Here is a 20,847-nt window from a genome sequence, read left to right on the forward strand (position 1 = left end):
TGCTGACCACTAGGGTTGAGCGACTTTCATTTTTTTAAGATCGAGTAGGGTTTTGGGAAACCCGATTTTGTCCAGAGTCGAGTCGAGTGCAGTCGGCCGATTATCGCTAAAAGTCGGGGATCGACCGAAACACGAAACCCAATGCAAGTCAATGGGGAAGCATAGTCGGCAGTGAGTGGAGGCCAGGAAAACACCTACAGTGCCCATTTTAATGCCAAAAACATCCATTCTTGTTTCTGAAGCTTGCCAATCTTAATTAACTGTATAATAATGGTTGGGCATAGGGAATTGGGGGAAAGTTGTGGGGGGAGTAGGGCTGGCTCAAGTTTTTCGTGGGCCCAGGAAATGCGGACTACGTCACGGCGGTGTTGCAGGGAAAGGTAAGTATTTAAAAGTTGCAAGTGCTGTGATCCTGAGCAAGCAGGGGGGGGCCCACTCGTTCGCATTGCCACTGGCACAGGGCCCCTCAAAGTACGGCGGTGTGTTTGCATGGCGGGGGCGCCTCCCACCAGCAGCGACACTTTTGCGTACTCTGAGGGGCCCTGTGCCAGTGACGTCGCCAACGAGTATGCCCCCCCACCTGATGAAGGAACCTGCACTTTCATCTGCACCTTCCTCTTTGTCCCTGTGTAAGGTGGTATAACATGCGGGAAGGGGAACCTTACTTTCAGCAGGGACAGATTCTGGCTGTGTAGAGTACAAGGGGAATGTAGTGGTCTAGGTCAATGTACCAGCAGACTCATTTAGCAGTGGCTGGGCAATGGGCAGGATGAGGAGGAAACAGATATAGGGCCAAAGAATAAAGTAGGCTACATGCAGTTCAAAATTGGTAACAGGACTAGACAGGCGGCATTGCTTTGTTCAGTGGAGTAGCAAACCCAAGAGCAGCAGACACTGTTTCAAGGGCCTAACCACAATAGTAGGCCAAATGCAGTTTAATATCTGATAGTATAGGGCGAAAGCCAGAATGTGGAAGCTCAGCTTTGTTCAGTTGAGGACAACACCAGGGAGGGGCAGACACCTTTAGTAGGCCGGAAAAGCCTATTGCATTTTTTAAAATGGTAATTTGGAGCAGAAGGTTGAAGCTCAGCTTTATTTAGTTGAGGGCAACACCAGGCAGGGGCACACAGACAGACACCTTTAGTAGGCCGGAAAAGCCTATTGCATTTTTCAAAATGGTAATTTGGAGCAGAAGGTTGAAGCTCAGCTTTATTTAGTTGAGGGCAACACCAGGGAGGGGCAGAAGCCGTTAGTAGGCCCTAACCACCATTTTTTTTTTTTAAAACCACTTAATGAGAGCCGGAAGGTTGAAGCTCAGCTTTATTTAGTTGAGGGCAACACCAGGGAGGGGCAGAAGCCGTTAGTAGGCCCTAACCACCATTTTGTTTTTTTTTAAACCACTTAATGAGAGCCGGAAGGTTGAAGCTCAGCTTTATTTAGTTGAGGACAACACCAGGCAGGGGCACACAGACAGACACCTTTAGTAGGCCGGAAAAGCCTATTGCATTTTTCAAAATGGTAATTTGGAGCAGAAGGTTGAAGCTCAGCTTTATTTAGTTGAGGGCAACACCAGGCAGGGGCACACAGACAGACACCTTTAGTAGGCCGGAAAAGCCTATTGCATTTTTCAAAATGGTAATTTGGAGCAGAAGGTTGAAGCTCAGCTTTATTTAGTTGAGGGCAACACCAGGCAGGGGCACACAGACAGACACCTTTAGTAGGCCGGAAAAGCCTATTGCATTTTTCAAAATGGTAATTTGGAGCAGAAGGTTGAAGCTCAGCTTTATTTAGTTGAGGGCAACACCAGGGAGGGGCAGAAGCCGTTAGTAGGCCCTAACCACCATTTTTTTTTTTTAAAACCACTTAATGAGAGCCGGAAGGTTGAAGCTCAGCTTTATTTAGTTGAGGGCAACACCAGGCAGGGGCACACAGACAGACACCTTTAGTAGGCCGGAAAAGCCTATTGCATTTTTCAAAATGGTAATTTGGAGCAGAAGGTTGAAGCTCAGCTTTATTTAGTTGAGGGCAACACCAGGCAGGGGCACACAGACAGACACCTTTAGTAGGCCGGAAAAGCCTATTGCATTTTTCAAAATGGTAATTTGGAGCAGAAGGTTGAAGCTCAGCTTTATTTAGTTGAGGGCAACACCAGGGAGGGGCAGAAGCCGTTAGTAGGCCCTAACCACCATTTTTTTTTTTTAAAACCACTTAATGAGAGCCGGAAGGTTGAAGCTCAGCTTTATTTAGTTGAGGGCAACTGTTATGACCCCAATGGCGAGGGTCTCAGAGGAACGTGGAAGTCTGCAGAATACAAAAATCCAGCTCATAGGGCAGTGGTAACTGGGTTGACCATATATCTACTCCTAACGCCAACACTAGAAGTAGCCGGGGATCATTCCTACGTTGATTCTAGATGACACGCGCCAGCCGGAGAATCTAGCTACCCCTAGTAGAGGAAAACAAAGACCTTTCTTGCCTCCAGAGAAGGGGACCCCAAAGCTGGATAGAAGCCCCCCACAAATAATGACGGTGAGGTAAGAGGAAATGACAAACACAGAAATGAACCAGGTTTAGCACAGAGAGGCCCGCTTACTGATAGCAGAATAAAGAAAGGTAACTTATATGGTCAACAAAAACCCTATCAAAATCCACACTGGAAATTCAAGAACCCCCGAACCGTCTAACGGTCCGGGGGGAGAACACCAGCCCCTAGAGCTTCCAGCAAAGGTCAGGATATAGATTTGGAACAAGCTGGACAAAAATACAAAACCAAAACAAATAGCAAAAAGCAAAAGGCAGACTTAGCTGATATAACTGGAACCAGGATCAGTAGACAAGAGCACAGCAGACTAGCTCTGATAACTACGTTGCCAGGCATTGAACTGAAGGTCCAGGGAGCTTATATAGCAACGCCCCTAACTAACGACCCAGGTGCGGATAAAAGGAATGACAGAAAAACCAGAGTCAAAAAACTAGTAACCACTAGAGGGAGCAAAAAGCAAATTCACAACAGTACCCCCCCCTTAGTGAGGGGTCACCGAACCCTCACCACGACCACCAGGGCGATCAGGATGAGCGGCATGAAAGGCACGAACTAAATCGGCCGCATGAACATCAGAGGCGACCACCCAGGAATTATCCTCCTGACCATAGCCCTTCCACTTGACCAGGTACTGAAGCCTCCGCCTGGAGAGGCGAGAATCCAAGATCTTCTCCACCACGTACTCCAACTCGCCCTCAACCAACACCGGAGCAGGAGGCTCAGCAGAAGGAACTACAGGCACAATGTACCGCCGCAACAAGGACCTATGAAATACATTGTGAATAGCAAACGACACAGGAAGATCCAGACGAAAAGATACAGGATTAAGGATTTCCAATATCTTGTAAGGCCCAATAAAACGAGGTTTAAATTTGGGAGAGGAGACCTTCATAGGAACAAAGCGGGAAGAAAGCCACACCAAATCCCCAACGCGTAGTCGGGGACCCACACCGCGGCGGCGGTTGGCAAAGCGCTGAGCCTTCTCCTGTGACAACTTCAAGTTGTCCACCACATGATTCCAGATCCGCTGCAACCTATCCACCACAGAATCCACCCCAGGACAGTCAGAAGGCTCCACATGACCCGAAGAAAAGCGAGGATGGAAACCAGAGTTGCAGAAAAAAGGCGAAACCAAGGTGGCGGAACTAGCCCGATTATTAAGGGCAAACTCAGCCAACGGCAAGAATGTCACCCAATCGTCCTGATCAGCAGAGACAAAACACCTCAAATAAGCCTCCAAAGTCTGATTGGTTCGCTCCGTCTGTCCATTAGTCTGAGGATGGAAAGCAGACGAAAACGACAAATCAATGCCCATCCTACTACAAAAGGATCGCCAGAACCTGGAAACGAACTGGGATCCTCTGTCTGACACAATATTCTCAGGGATGCCGTGCAAACGAACCACGTTCTGGAAAAACACAGGAACCAGATCGGAAGAGGAAGGCAGCTTAGGCAAAGGAACCAAATGGACCATCTTGGAGAAGCGATCACATATCACCCAGATAACGGACATGCCCTGAGATAGCGGAAGATCAGAAATGAAATCCATGGAGATATGTGTCCAAGGTCTCTTCGGGACAGGCAAGGGCAAGAGCAAACCGCTGGCACGAGAACAGCAAGGCTTAGCTCGAGCACAAGTCCCACAGGACTGCACAAATGACCGCACATCCCTTGACAAGGAAGGCCACCAAAAGGACCTGGCCACCAGATCTCTGGTGCCAAAAATTCCCGGGTGACCTGCCAACACCGAGGAATGAACCTCGGAAATGACTCTGCTGGTCCACTTATCCGGGACAAACAGTCTGTCAGGTGGACAAGACTCAGGCCTATCAGCCTGAAATCTCTGCAACACACGTCGCAGATCCGGAGAAATAGCTGACAAGATAACTCCATCTTTAAGAATACCAACAGGATCAGCGACTCCAGGAGCATCAGGCACAAAGCTCCTAGAAAGAGCATCGGCCTTCACATTCTTTGAACCTGGTAAATACGAGACAACAAAATCAAAGCGGGAGAAAAACAATGACCAGCGGGCCTGTCTCGGATTAAGGCGTTTAGCAGACTCGAGATACATCAGATTTTTGTGATCAGTCAAGACCACCACACGATGCTTAGCACCCTCGAGCCAATGACGCCACTCCTCAAATGCCCATTTCATGGCCAACAACTCCCTATTGCCCACATCATAATTTCGCTCGGCAGGCGAAAACTTCCTAGAGAAAAAGGCACAAGGTTTCATAACAGAGCAACCAGGGCCTCTCTGCGACAAAACGGCCCCTGCCCCAATCTCCGAAGCATCCACCTCAACCTGAAAGGGAAGTGAGACGTCAGGCTGGCACAAAACAGGCGCCGAAGTAAACCGGCGTTTCAACTCCTGGAAAGCCTCCACGGCAGCAGGAGCCCAGTTAGCTACATCGGAGCCCTTCTTGGTCATATCCGTCAAAGGTTTCACAATGCTAGAAAAATTAGCGATAAAACGACGGTAGAAGTTAGCGAAGCCCAAGAACTTCTGAAGACTCTTAACTGACGAGGGCTGAGTCCAATCAAGAATAGCTCGGACCTTGACTGGGTCCATCTCCACAGCAGAAGGGGAAAAAATGAACCCCAAAAAGGGAACCTTCTGTACACCAAAGAGACACTTTGAGCCCTTGACAAACAAAGAATTTTCACGCAAAATTTCAAAGACCAACCTGACCTGCTCCACATGCGAATCCCAATCATCAGAAAAAACCAAAATATCATCCAGATAAACAATCAAAAATTTATCCAGATACTTCCGGAAAATGTCATGCATAAAGGACTGAAAAACTGAAGGCGCATTGGAGAGCCCAAAAGGCATCACCAAGTACTCAAAATGACCTTCGGGCGTATTGAATGCGGTTTTCCATTCATCACCTTGCTTAATGCGCACAAGGTTGTACGCACCACGAAGGTCTATCTTGGTGAACCACTTGGCACCCTTAATCCGGGCAAACAAGTCAGACAACAGCGGTAAAGGATACTGAAATTTGACAGTGATCTTATTTAAAAGCCGATAATCAATACAAGGTCTCAAAGATCCGTCCTTTTTTGCCACAAAAAAGAATCCCGCACCAAGAGGGGAAGAAGACGGACGAATATGTCCTTTTTCCAGAGACTCCTTGATATATGAACGCATAGCGGTATGTTCAGGTACCGACAGATTAAACAGTCTTCCCTTAGGAAATTTACTGCCTGGGATCAAATCTATAGCACAGTCACAGTCCCTATGAGGAGGCAGTGCACTGGACTCAGACTCACTGAAGACATCCTGATAATCAGACAAATACTCCGGAACTTCCGAAGGCGTAGAAGAAGCAATAGACACAGGCAGGGAATCCTCATGAATACCACGACAGCCCCAACTTGAGACTGACATAGCCTTCCAGTCCAGGACTGGATTATGGGTCTGTAACCATGGCAGCCCTAAAACGACCAAATCATGCATTTTATGTAAAACCAGGAAACGTATCACCTCGCGGTGTTCAGGAGTCATGCACATGGTAACCTGAGTCCAATACTGCGGTTTATTTGCTGCCAATGGTGTAGCATCAATACCCCTAAGAGGAATAGGATTTTCTAATGGTTCAAGAGTAAAACCACAGCGCTTAGCAAATGAGAGATCCATGAGACTCAGGGCAGCACCTGAATCTACAAACGCCATGACAGGATAAGATGACAGTGAGCAAATCAAAGTTACAGACAGAATAAATTTAGGTTGCAAATTACCAACGGTGACAGGACTAACAACCTTAGCTATACGTTTAGAGCATGCTGAGATAACATGTGTAGAATCACCACAGTAGTAGCACAAGCCATTCCGGCGTCTATGAATTTTCCGCTCATTTCTAGTCAGGATTCTATCACATTGCATTAAATCAGGTGTCTGTTCAGACAACACCATGAGGGAATTTGCGGTTTTGCGCTCCCGCAACCGCCGGTCAATTTGAATAGCCAGTGCCATAGTATCATTCAGACCTGTGGGAATGGGAAAACCCACCATAACATTCTTAATGGCTTCAGAAAGGCCATTTCTAAAATTAGCGGCCAGTGCACACTCGTTCCAATGTGTCAGCACGGACCATTTCCGAAATTTTTGGCAATACACTTCAGCCTCGTCCTGCCCCTGAGACATAGACAGCAAGGCCTTTTCTGCCTGAATCTCAAGATTGGGTTCCTCATAAAGTAAACCGAGCGCCAGAAAAAACGCATCAAGATCAGCCAATGCCGGATCTCCTGGCGCCAGCGAAAAAGCCCAATCCTGAGGGTCGCCCCGTAAGAACGAAATAACAATTTTTACTTGCTGAGCAGAATCTCCTGATGAACAGGGTCTCAGGGACAAAAACAATTTACAATTATTCATGAAATTCCTAAACTTAAACCTGTCTCCGGAAAACAGTTCAGGAATCGGTATTTTAGGTTCTGACCTAGGATTTCTGATAACATAGTCTTGTATGCCCTGCACACGAGTAGCCAGCTGGTCCACACTTGTAATCAAGGTCTGGACATTCATGTCTGCAGCAAGCATAGCCACTCTGAGGTAAAGGGGAAGGAGAAAAAAAAAAAAAAAACTCAGAATCTTCTTTCTTATAATCCCTCTTCTGCAATGCATTAAACATTTAATACTGGCCTGGCAAACTGTTATGACCCCAATGGCGAGGGTCTCAGAGGAACGTGGAAGTCTGCAGAATACAAAAATCCAGCTCATAGGGCAGTGGTAACTGGGTTGACCATATATCTACTCCTAACGCCAACACTAGAAGTAGCCGGGGATCATTCCTACGTTGATTCTAGATGACACGCGCCAGCCGGAGAATCTAGCTACCCCTAGTAGAGGAAAACAAAGACCTTTCTTGCCTCCAGAGAAGGGGACCCCAAAGCTGGATAGAAGCCCCCCACAAATAATGACGGTGAGGTAAGAGGAAATGACAAACACAGAAATGAACCAGGTTTAGCACAGAGAGGCCCGCTTACTGATAGCAGAATAAAGAAAGGTAACTTATATGGTCAACAAAAACCCTATCAAAATCCACACTGGAAATTCAAGAACCCCCGAACCGTCTAACGGTCCGGGGGGAGAACACCAGCCCCTAGAGCTTCCAGCAAAGGTCAGGATATAGATTTGGAACAAGCTGGACAAAAATACAAAACCAAAACAAATAGCAAAAAGCAAAAGGCAGACTTAGCTGATATAACTGGAACCAGGATCAGTAGACAAGAGCACAGCAGACTAGCTCTGATAACTACGTTGCCAGGCATTGAACTGAAGGTCCAGGGAGCTTATATAGCAACGCCCCTAACTAACGACCCAGGTGCGGATAAAAGGAATGACAGAAAAACCAGAGTCAAAAAACTAGTAACCACTAGAGGGAGCAAAAAGCAAATTCACAACAGGCAACACCAGGCAGGGGCACACAGACAGACACCTTTAGTAGGCCGGAAAAGCCTATTGCATTTTTCAAAATGGTAATTTGGAGCAGAAGGTTGAAGCTCAGCTTTATTTAGTTGAGGGCAACACCAGGCAGGGGCACACAGACAGACACCTTTAGTAGGCCGGAAAAGCCTATTGCATTTTTCAAAATGGTAATTTGGAGCAGAAGGTTGAAGCTCAGCTTTATTTAGTTGAGGGCAACACCAGGCAGGGGCACACAGACAGACACCTTTAGTAGGCCGGAAAAGCCTATTGCATTTTTCAAAATGGTAATTTGGAGCAGAAGGTTGAAGCTCAGCTTTATTTAGTTGAGGGCAACACCAGGCAGGGGCACACAGACAGACACCTTTAGTAGGCCGGAAAAGCCTATTGCATTTTTCAAAATGGTAATTTGGAGCAGAAGGTTGAAGCTCAGCTTTATTTAGTTGAGGGCAACACCAGGGAGGGGCAGAAGCCGTTAGTAGGCCCTAACCACCATTTTTTTTTTTTAAAACCACTTAATGAGAGCCGGAAGGTTGAAGCTCAGCTTTATTTAGTTGAGGGCAACACCAGGCAGGGGCACACAGACAGACACCTTTAGTAGGCCGGAAAAGCCTATTGCATTTTTCAAAATGGTAATTTGGAGCAGAAGGTTGAAGCTCAGCTTTATTTAGTTGAGGGCAACACCAGGCAGGGGCACACAGACAGACACCTTTAGTAGGCCGGAAAAGCCTATTGCATTTTTCAAAATGGTAATTTGGAGCAGAAGGTTGAAGCTCAGCTTTATTTAGTTGAGGGCAACACCAGGGAGGGGCAGAAGCCGTTAGTAGGCCCTAACCACCATTTTTTTTTTTAAAACCACTTAATGAGAGCCGGAAGGTTGAAGCTCAGCTTTATTTAGTTGAGGGCAACACCAGGGAGGGGCAGAAGCCGTTAGTAGGCCCTAACCACCATTTTTTTTTTTTAAACCACTTAATGAGAGCCGGAAGGTTGAAGCTCAGCTTTATTTAGTTGAGGACAACACCAGGCAGGGGCACACAGACAGACACCTTTAGTAGGCCGGAAAAGCCTATTGCATTTTTCAAAATGGTAATTTGGAGCAGAAGGTTGAAGCTCAGCTTTATTTAGTTGAGGGCAACACCAGGCAGGGGCACACAGACAGACACCTTTAGTAGGCCGGAAAAGCCTATTGCATTTTTCAAAATGGTAATTTGGAGCAGAAGGTTGAAGCTCAGCTTTATTTAGTTGAGGGCAACACCAGGCAGGGGCACACAGACAGACACCTTTAGTAGGCCGGAAAAGCCTATTGCATTTTTCAAAATGGTAATTTGGAGCAGAAGGTTGAAACTCAGCTTTATTTAGTTGAGGGCAACACCAGGGAGGGGCAGAAGCCGTTAGTAGGCCCTAACCACCATTTTTTTTTTTTAAAACCACTTAATGAGAGCCGGAAGGTTGAAGCTCAGCTTTATTTAGTTGAGGACAACACCAGGGAGGGGCAGAAGCCGTTAGTAGGCCCTAACCACCATTTTTTTTTTAAAACCACTTAATGAGAGCCGGAAGGTTGAAGCTCAGCTTTATTTAGTTGAGGACAACACCAGGGAGGGGCAGAAGCCGTTAGTAGGCCCTAACCACCATTTTTTTTTTTTAAACCACTTAATGAGAGCCGGAAGGTTGAAGCTCAGCTTTATTTAGTTGAGGACAACACCAGGGAGGGGCAGAAGCCGTTAGTAGGCCCTAACCACCATTTTTTTTTTTAAAACCACTTAATGAGAGCCGGAAGGTTGAAGCTCAGCTTTATTTAGTTGAGGACAACACCAGGGAGGGGCAGAAGCCGTTAGTAGGCCCTAACCACCATTTTTTTTTTTTAAAACCACTTAATGAGAGCCGGAAGGTTGAAGCTCAGCTTTATTTAGTTGAGGACAACACCAGGGAGGGGCAGAAGCCGTTAGTAGGCCCTAACCACCATTTTTTTTTTTAAAACCACTTAATGAGAGCCGGAAGGTTGAAGCTCAGCTTTATTTAGTTGAGGACAACACCAGGGAGGGGCAGAAGCCGTTAGTAGGCCCTAACCACCATTTTTTTTTTTTAAAACCACTTAATGAGAGCCGGAAGGTTGAAGCTCAGCTTTATTTAGTTGAGGACAACACCAGGCAGGGGCACACAGACAGACACCTTTAGTAGGCCGGAAAAGCCTATTGCATTTTTCAAAATGGTAATTTGGAGCAGAAGGTTGAAGCTCAGCTTTATTTAGTTGAGGGCAACACCAGGGAGGGGCAGAAGCCGTTAGTAGGCCCTAACCAAAGTTGAAGGCCAAATGCAGTTTAATTTCTGATACTATAGGCCGAAAGCCAGAAGGTGGAAGTTCCGATTTAGACAGTGGAGGACAATTTGAATTAGGGACTGCAGACAGACTTAGTAGGCTGTCCCCTGTGGACCATGCATCCACCACATTAACCCATTGCGCCGTAATGGACACGTAATCTTCCGTGGCCATGCCTACAGGTCCATGCGTCTGTTGTCAGGTGCACCTTTGTACTCACAGATTGCCAGAGTGCATGGACAATGCGGTCTTCTACATGCTGGTGGAGGGTTGGGATGGCTTTTCTCGCAAAAGAAGTGTCGACTGGTTAGCTTGTAGCGTGGTACAGCGTAGTCCATCATGGCCTTATTAATAGTAAATAAAATATATAACTAGGCTCTATGAACTTTTAAATAGGTTCCAGGGGTACACGGGCAGCATTGGTGTGGTCAGTGGAGGAGTATTGCAAGTAGGGGCTGCAGACAGGCTATCAAAGGCCTAAAATAACAAACAGTAGGCAGTCATGGCAGTTTTACATCGGTTACATGGATACACAGGCAGGCACTCCAGGCAGCATTGTGGTCAGTGGAGGAGTATTGCAAGTAGGGGCCGCAGACAGGCTATCAAAGGCCTAAAATAACAAACAATAGGCTCATGGCAGTTTTACAGCGGTTACATGGATACACGGGCAGGCAACTTGGTGGTGGTGAGTGGAGGAGTATTTAAAGTAGGGACCGCAGACAGGCTTCAAAGGCCTAACATAAGAAAATGGGCTGGCTGTAGGCACTTTATAATTGGTTCCAGGGGTACACGGGCAGCAGTGGTCTGGTCAGTGGAGGAGTATTTAAAGTAGGGACCGCAGACAGGCTATCAAAGGCCTAAAATAACAAACAATAGGCTTATGGCAGTTTTACAGCGGTTACATGGATACACGGGCAGGCAGCTTGGTGGTCAGTGGAGGAGTATTTAAAGTAGGGACCGCAGACAGGCTATCAAAGGCCTAACATAACAAACAATAGGCTCATGGCAGTTTTACAGCGGTTACATGGATACACGGGCAGGCAGCTTGGTGGTGGTGAGTGGAGGAGTATTTAAAGTAGGGACCGCAGACAGGCTATCAAAGGCCTAAAATAACAAACAATAGGCTCATGGCAGTTTTACAGCGGTTACATGGATACACGGGCAGGCAGCTTGGTGGTCAGTGGAGGAGTATTTAAAATAGGGACCGCAGACAGGCTTCAAAGGCCTAACATAAGAAAATGGGCTGGCTGTAGGCACTTTATAATTGGTTCCAGGGGTACACGGGCAGCAGTGGTCTGGTCAGTGGAGGAGTATTTAAAGTAGGGACCGCAGACAGGCTATCAAAGGCCTAAAATAACAAACAATAGGCTTATGGCAGTTTTACAGCGGTTACATGGATACACGGGCAGGCAGCTTGGTGGTCAGTGGAGGAGTATTTAAAGTAGGGACCGCAGACAGGCTATCAAAGGCCTAACATAACAAACAATAGGCTCATGGCAGTTTTACAGCGGTTACATGGATACACAGGCAGCTTGGTGGTGAGTGGAGGAGTAGTGCAAGGAGTGTCTGTCCCAGTACTCCCAAAATATAAATAGATGTTAATGTCTCGCAAAACAACCAAAACAAAAAAAAAGGTGGCATACTTAGGTACAGGGGTGGGCTCATCTACTGAGTTTCTGACATAGTAATTTGGCAGTAACTATTTAATGGTGCCAATATAGGACACAGACACAGACTAATTTAAGTTGCATCATAGATGTCTACAAATTTGTATTGTCAGTGCCAGACATTGAATGATGTCAGCGAATAGACTAAAGATTGGTGGAGCTGTGCGACATAATTTTGGACGTGGTAGAGCACATTTTGAGCTGGGGTAGGGGGGAACTCTCTTGAGGCCGGCGGGACCGCCCCAGGGCCCCTCATGTTACAACGGTGTGTCTGACGTTGGGTGCGCACCACCACCGCCAGAGACACTACATTGTACTATGAGGGACCCAGTAGCAATGCCGTCAACCAAAAGCGAGCACACCCACCTCTTCAGACAAACAGCAGTCTCACGGGTGCTTGCGCCAAGTCGCGATACCACGGCCCCGTGTGGGGAGTTTTGCCATTTAGGGAGGTGTAAACATGTCGTATGCTGTACAATCAGCTGCAGCAAATTAGACATTAGAAAAGTAATTCACAGGCAAGAGCTTTTCATAGGAAAGCTAGGTGTCGGCCGGGCAAGGTGGGGCAAAAGATTTCGAAATCCAGTTGTGGTTCATTTTAATGAATGTTAGATCGTCAACATTTTGGGTAGCCAGACGAGTCCTTTTTTCGGTTAATATTGAACCTGCAGCACTGAATACTCTTTCTGATAGGACACTTGCTGCCGGGCAAGCAAGCTCCTGCAATGCATATTCTGCCAATTCTGGCCAGGTGTCTAATTTGGAGGCCCAGTAATCAAATGGGAATGACGGTTGAGGGAGAACATCGATAAGGGATGAAAAATAGTTAGTAACCATACTGGACAAATGTTGTCTCCTGTCACTTTCAATTGATGCAGCAGTACCTGTCCTGTCTGCGGTCATAGCAAAATCACTCCACAACCTGGTCAGAAAACCCCTCTGTCCAACGCCACTTCTGATGTGTGCACCCCTAACACTCCTAGTCTGCTGCCCCCTGGAGCTCGTGTGAGAACGATCACGTGCGCTGTGTGCTGGGAATGCCTGAAGCAAACGGTCAACAAGAGTTGATTGTTTGGTTGCTAATATTAGTTCCAAGTTCTCATGTGGCATAATATTTTGCAATTTGCCTTTATAGCGTGGATCAAGGAGGCAGGCCAACCAGTAATCGTCATCGTTCATCATTTTCGTAATGCGTGTGTCCCTTTTTAGGATACGTAAGGCATAATCCGCCATGTGGGCCAAAGTTCCAGTTGTCAAATCTCCGGTTGTGATTGGTTGAGGGGCAGTTGCAGGCAAATCTACGTCACTTGTGTCCCTCAAAAAACCAGAACCCGGCCGTGACACGCAACCAATTTCCTGTGCCCCCGGGAAAGGTTCGGCATTAAAAATATACCCATCCCCATCATCCTCCTCGTCCTCCACCTCCTCTTCGCCCGCTACCTCGTCCTGTACACTGCCCTGACCAGACAATGGCTGACTGTCATCAAGGCTTTCCTCTTCCTCTGGTGCAGACGCCTGCTCCTTTATGTGCGTCAAACTTTGCATCAGCAGACGCATTAGGGGGATGCTCATGCTTATTACGGCGTTGTCTGCACTAACCAGCCGTGTGCATTCCTCAAAACACTGAAGGACTTGACACGTCTTGTATCTTAGACCACTGCACACCTGACAACTCCATGTCTGCCATCCTACTGCCTGCCCGTGTATCCTCCCACAAATAAATAACAGCACGCCTCTGTTCGAACAGTCTCTGAAGCATGTGCAGTGTTGAGTTCCACCTTGTTGCAACGTCTATGATTAGGCGATGCTGGGGAAGGTTCAAAGACCGCTGATAGGTCTGCATACGGCTGGCGTGTACAGGCGAACGTCGGATATGTGAGCAAAGTGCACGCACTTTGAGGAGCAGGTCGGAGAACCCAGGATAAGTTTTCAATAAGCACTGCACCACCAGGTTTAAGGTGTGAGCCAGGCAAGGAATGTGTTTCAGTTGGGAAAGGGAGATGGCAGCCATGAAATTCCTTCCGTTATCACTCACTACCTTGCCTGCCTCAAGATCTACTGTGCCCAGCCACGACTGCGTTTCTTGTTGCAAGAACTCGGACAGAACTTCCGCGGTGTGTCTGTTGTCGCCCAAGCACTTCATAGCCAATACAGCCTGCTGACGCTTGGCAGTAGCTGGCCCATAATGGGACAACTGGTGTGCAACAGTGTCATCTGCCGATGGAGTGGTTGGCAGACTGCGTTCTGTGGAAGAGCTGTAGCTTCTGCAGGAGGACGAGGAGGAGGAGGAGGAGGGGGTGCGAACGCCTACAGCCAACTGTTTCCTAGACCGTGGGCTAGGCACAACTGTCCCTAAATTGATGTCGCCTGTGGACCCTGCATCCACCACATTCACCCAGTGTGCCGTGATGGACACATAACGTCCCTGGCCATGCCTACTGGTCCATGCATCTGTAGTCAGGTGCACCTTTGTACTCACAGATTGCCTGAGTGCATGGACGATGCGCTGTTTAACATGCTGGTGCAGGGCTGGGATGGCTTTTCTGGAAAAAAAGTGTCGACTGGGTAGCTCGTATCGTGGTTCAGCGTACTCCATCAGGGCTTTGAAAGCTTCGCTTTCAACTAACCGGTAGGGCATCATCTCTAACGAGATTAGTCTAGCTATGTGGGCGTTAAAACCCTGTGTACGCGGATGCGAGGATAAGTACTTCCTTTTTCTAACCAGAGTCTCATGTAGGGTGAGCTGGACTGGAGAGCTGGAGATCGTGGAACTTTCGGGTGTGCCGGTGTACATGGCAGACTGAGAGACGGATGGAGACGGTATTGTTTCCGCCGGTGCCCTAGATGCAATATTTCCTCCTACAAAACTGGTGATTCCCTGACCCTGACTGCTTTTGGCTGGCAAAGAAACCTGCACAGATACTGCCGGTGGTGCGGAAAATGGTGGCCTTACAGTGACGGAAGGGATGTTGCGTTGCTGACTAGCTTCATTGGCCGAGGGTGCTACAACCTTGAGGGACGTTTGGTAGTTAGTCCAGGCTTGAAAATGCATGGTGGTTAAGTGTCTATGCATGCAACTAGTATTTAGACTTTTCAGATTCTGACCTCTGCTTAAGCTAGTTGAACATTTTTGACAGATGACTTTGCGCTGATCAGTTGGATGTTGTTTAAAAAAATGCCAGACTGCACTCTTCCTAGACTCGGATCCCTTTTCAGGGATTGCAGACTGAGCTTTAACCGGATGGCAACGCTGTGCTCCAACAGGTTTTGGCTTTGACACGCGTTTTGGGCCAGATACGGGCCCGGCAGATGGAACCTGTTGCGATGTTGATGCCTGCTGCGGCCCCTCCTCCACCTCCGCTTCTGAACTACTGCCGCCTGCACCCTGTTCCCCCAATGGCTGCCAATCGGGGTCAATAACTGGGTCATCTATTACCTCCTCTTCGAGCTCGTGTGCAACTTCGTCTGTGTCACTGTGTCGGTCGGTGGTATAGCGTTCGTGGCGGGGCAACATAGTCTCATCAGGGTCTGATTGTGGATCTGTACCCTGAGAGGGCAATGTGGTGGTCTGAGTCAAAGGAGCAGCATAGTACTCTGGCTGTGGCTGTGCATCAGTGCACTCCATGTCAGAATATACTTGTAATGGGCATGGCCTGTTAAATGTTTCACTTTCTAAGCCAGGGACGGTATGTGTAAAGAGCTCCATGGAGTGACCCGTTGTGTCGCCTGCTGCATCCTTCTCTCTTGTTGTAGTTTTTGCTGAGGAGGACAAGGAAGCGACTTGTCCCTGACCGTGAACATCCACAAGCGACGCGCTGCTTTTACATTTACCAGTTTCGGAAGAGGAGGCAAAAGGGCTAGAGGCTGAGTCTGCAATGTAAGCCAAAACTTGCTGTTGCTGCTCCGCCTTTAAAAGCGGTTTTCCTACTCCCAGAAAAGAGAGCGTTCGAGGCCTTGTGTAGCCTGACGACGAAACTGGCTCCACAGCTCCAGACTTTGGTGGAATATTTTTATCCCCACGACCACCTGATGCTCCACTACCACTACCATCATTACCAGCTGACAATGAACGCCCACGACGACCTCTTGCACCAGACTTCCTCATTGTTTTAAAATCTTACCCAAAGTAACTTTATTTGTTGCTGTCAAACAACTTACACGGTGAGCTATAACTTCAGTATGATTTCAATATCCCTTAACAGGTTGGTGAGACCACAAGGAAAATCAGGCACAATGTTACACACTCTGTTTTCTGTGGCACAAAATCACAGAGATGACACACACGCAGGACTGTCACTCAAGCACTAATGTCAATATTAATCTCCCACCTAATTTATGTTTTTTTTTTTTTCAGGGAGACTTTAGAAACCAAATAATATTAAAAAAAAAAAAAAAAAAAAGGCTTTCTATGGCCCACAATTAGAGAGAGAGAGGTGGCACACCCAGGAGTCAAGACTGGCACACAAGCTGAAAGGGCAATATTACTCTCCCACTGTTTTTTTATGTTTTTTTTTTTTTTTCAGGGAGACTTTAGAAACCCAATAATATTTTAAAAAATAAATAAATAGGCTTTCTATGGCCCACTGAATGAAAGGGAGAGAGGTGGCACACCCAGGAGTCAAGACTGGCACACAAGCTGAAAGGGCAATATTACTCTCCCACTGTTTTTTGTATGTTTTTTTTTTTTTTTCAGGGAGACTTTAGAAACCAAATAATATTAAAAAAACCAAAAAAAAAATAGCCTTTCTATGGCCCACTGAATGAGAGAGAGAGGTGGCACACCCAGGAGTCAAGACTGGCACACAAGCTGAAAGGGCAATATTACTCTCCCACTGTTTTTTTATGTATTTTTTGTTTTTTAAGGGAGACTTTAGAAACCCAATAATATTTTAAAAAAAAAAATAAATAGGCTTTCTATGGCCCACTGAATGAAAGGGAGAGAGGTGGCACACCCAGGAGTCAAGACTGGCACACAAGCTGAAAGGGCAATATTACTCTCCCACTGTTTTTTGTATGTTTTTTTTTTTTTTTTCAGGGAGACTTTAGAAACCAAATAATATTAAAAAAAACAAAAAAAAAATAGCCTTTCTATGGCCCACTGAATGAGAGAGAGAGGTGGCACACCCAGGAGTCAAGACTGGCACACAAGCTGAAAGGGCAATATTACTCTCCCACTGTTTTTTTATGTATTTTTTGTTTTTTAAGGGAGACTTTAGAAACCCAATAATATTTAAAAAAATAAATAAATAGGCTTTCTATGGCCCACTGAATGAAAGGGAGAGAGGTGGCACACCCAGGAGTCAAGACTGGCACACAAGCTGAAAGGGCAATATTACTCTCCCACTGTTTTTTTATGTATTTTTTGTTTTTTAAGGGAGACTTTAGAAACCCAATAATATTTAAAAAAAAAAATAAATAGGCTTTCTATGGCCCACTGAATGAGAGGGAGAGAGGTGGCACACCCAGGAGTCAAGACTGGCACACAAGCTGAAAGGGCAATATTACTCTCCCACTGTTTTTTTAGGTTTTTTTTTTTTTTTCAGGGAGACTTTAGAAACCAAATAATATTAAAAAAAAAAAAAAAAAAAATAGGCTTGCTATAGCCCACTGAATGAGAGATAGCACACACAGCAGTGGCACACAAGCCCTGACTGAGGCCAATATTTTTCTCCCACTGATTGATGTAGTGTTTTTGTGTTGAGGTAGATTTTAGAACACAAATCACGGAAAAAATAAATAGGCTTTCTATGGCCCACTCAGTGAGAGATGGCACACACAGGGATGGCACTGTAGCAGAAATGCCAATCTTAATCTCCCACAAAAAAAAACAAAAAAAAAAAAAAAACTGTCCTACAATTACTATCTCCCTGCAGTAATGTAAGCCAGGTATGGCAGGCAGCAATAGGAGTGGACTGATGCACAAATTAAATAAAAAGTGTGGACAAACAAAAAAGATAGCTGTGCAGAAAGGAAGGAACAAGAGGATATGTGCTTTGAAAAAAGCAGTTGGTTTCCACAGTGGCGTACACACAGCAATACAGCTATCACGGAGCCTTCTAGGGCAGCCCAATGAGCTACAGCGCTGAGGGGAAAAAAAAAAATAAATAGCTTCCACAGTCCCTGCACACCGAAGGTGGTGTTGGACAGTGGAAATCGCTGCAGCACAAGCGGTTTGGTGGTTAGTGGACCCTGCCTAACGCTCTCCCTGCTTCTGACGAAGCGGCAGCAACCTGTCCCTAAGCTCAGATCAGCAGCAGTAAGATGGCGGTCGGCGGGAACGCCCCTTTATAGCCCCTGTGACGCCGCAGACAGCAAGCCAATCACTGCAATGCCCTTCTCTAAGATGGTGGGGACCAGGATCTATGTCATCACGCTGCCCACACTCTGCGTTCACCTTCATTGGCTGAGAAATGGCGCTTTTCGCGTCATTGAAACGCGACTTTGGCGCGAAAGTCGCGTACCGCATGGCCGACAAGCACAGGGGTCGGATCGGGTTTCATGAGACGCCGACTTAGCCAAAAGTCGGCGACTTTTGAAAATGATCGACCCGTTTCGCTCAACCCTACTGACCACTTAATTTTGGGTTTCCATCTAAATCTCTGACTGATGTAATTCAGATGAAACCCTGAGGGATACATTCATTATATAAGGCAGCAGAGTTACTGTGGACCATCTGGCCTCTATTCAGTGATGTTCTTTTCAGAAGTGCAAAAAACTGTCCGACAGCACTTTCATGCAATCCCATAAAGACAAACACTGCGGGATCACAGGTCAGATGGCATTCACAGTGCCTTCATCTGCCTCATTATAGGGAATCTTTTGTCAGAGGTTTCGTCTGAATCACATATTTCAGAGATTTACATGGAAATCCTGGTGCAATCACTCAGTGCAGAGTTCAGGATAAATGTGCACCGAGTCTTACTGTGATCTTTGAGTAGCAGAATGAAAAAATCAACAGCAGGTGAAGAATTGGTTTTACCTATTTTTTATGCCATTCCTCATGCGGAATAAGTGATTAGGCAACTTTATTCTTTGGGTCTGTGCGATTAGAGCGATAACTGATTTATATTGGGTTTTTATGTTTGGCTGCTGTCACTAAAATACTCTTTTTATTTAAAGAAATAGTTTTTGCCTCACTACATTTTGAGAGCTATATTTTTTGGCCCACAGAGTCATGTGAGGGCTTGTTTTTTGCGAGACATGTTGCTGTTTTCATTGGTGCCATTTTCGCACATGATTACTTTTTTTTATTGCTTTCTATTTTTGGGAGGCAGAATGAACAAAAACCATCAATTCACAAATTTATTTTTTGGGGGGCTTATGCTGTTCCGCGTGTGGCAAAATTGATAAGCCAGTTTTATTCTTCGGGCCACAATACGATTACAGCGACACCACATTTAAATAAGTTTCCTATGTTTTGGCTCTTTTAAAAAATATGAACTATTTAATAGAAAAAAAAATGATTTTAGCTTTGCTTTATTCTGAGAGCTATAACTATTTTATTTTTATGCTGATGGAGCTGTATGGCAGTTTGATTTTTGTGGGATAAGATGACGTTTTCAGCGTAATCATGTTTATTTATATCCATCTTTTTGATCGCCTTTTTTCCACTTTTTATTCAGCAGTATGAGGATAAAGCATTGTTTCTTGGCTTGTTTTTTATTTATTTTTTATCATGCTCACTAAAGGGATTAAGTAGTGGGACAGTTTTATAGATCGAGTCGTTGCAGACGTGGCAGAACCAAAAAAGTGTACTTTTATTGTTGATATTTTTTTTCACGCAAATATTTATTTACAGATACAATATGTTTTTTTAATTATTATTTTTGATATTTTTAAATATTTTTACAATTGTTTTAAAATCACTTTAATTTTTTTTTTCCTTTGTCCCAATATGGGACTAACATTTTTTGCAGGCTAATCGCTCGTACAGCATGGCGATGCAGCACTATCCCGATGCTGTATAAACTGTCTTTGATCATGCACTGTGTATGATCAGCAAGTTTCCTAGCTCTGGTGACCCAGATGTCGTCATGAGGACAACGGGTCACCATGGAAAGGATCGGAACCCAAGGTCTCTGATCCAAAGTCAGAGGGGCTGTCAGCTCTCTGCGAGCTCCTGGAATGCTGCAATTGTTTTTGATCACAGCATTCAGAGGGTTAGATCACCGGGAGTCATGTGTGTCAGCTCCTGGCACTTAGTGCCGGTGTCAGCTGTCAGAATCAGCTGACACCTGGCGGTGATCGCCCACGCACAGCCCGTGTGCACGGGTGGTCACCATGCGGTAATTATACGTCCTTGATCAGATAGACCCAGAGCGCAGGAACATACAGTATTACTACGACAAATGTCAGAAAGGGGTTAAAAACAGTCTTAGGCTTATGACAGGTGATATGAATTATGATTGGTTATGAATTTCCACAAAAATGTGGATATGCCAGAATCCGACAATATGGGGATTTGATACATATGAATAAAAAAAAAAGATTAGATTCTGTTTAGGATCAGGAAAAGGTTAAAATTATTAAACTTTATCCCCTTTCATCTGTTCTGCCCGCTCCTCTCTTTCACTTCGGTCTTTTTTCCATGGGTGGTGTCTCCATTACAGCTTCATATGTTCGTATCATGATGTGCATCGCTTCACCCCTACCCAGTGACCACGTAAGACCAATGACTGTTATCAGATTGGCCTCGGCACTGGAATGGAGTGGCTTTTGTGACTGGTGCAAAGAGGTTTGAAGCGTTGGCAGAGGTGGCAGAACAGGTGAGGTAAGGAGTGTATAAAGATTTTTCTTTTCCCTGTCCTAACAGCAATCAGGACAGTTTCAATTTGGAACAAACATAATCTCTGTATTTGCCAAATTTGTGTGAATTGGATCAAAATGAGTT

General features: G+C 45.9%; 1 protein-coding gene across 2 annotated transcripts in view; it reads right to left on the reverse strand.

The window, feature by feature from the left end:
• LOC143808681 (cytochrome P450 2K1-like) overlaps nt 1-20,847 on the reverse strand; it is a 170,553-nt gene that overhangs the window by 120,909 nt on the left and 28,797 nt on the right. The gene's annotated exons all lie outside the window — the stretch shown is intronic.

Source organism: Ranitomeya variabilis, chromosome 2 (genome assembly GCF_051348905.1).
Source record: "Ranitomeya variabilis isolate aRanVar5 chromosome 2, aRanVar5.hap1, whole genome shotgun sequence".
Taxonomy (NCBI): Eukaryota; Metazoa; Chordata; class Amphibia; order Anura; family Dendrobatidae; genus Ranitomeya; species Ranitomeya variabilis.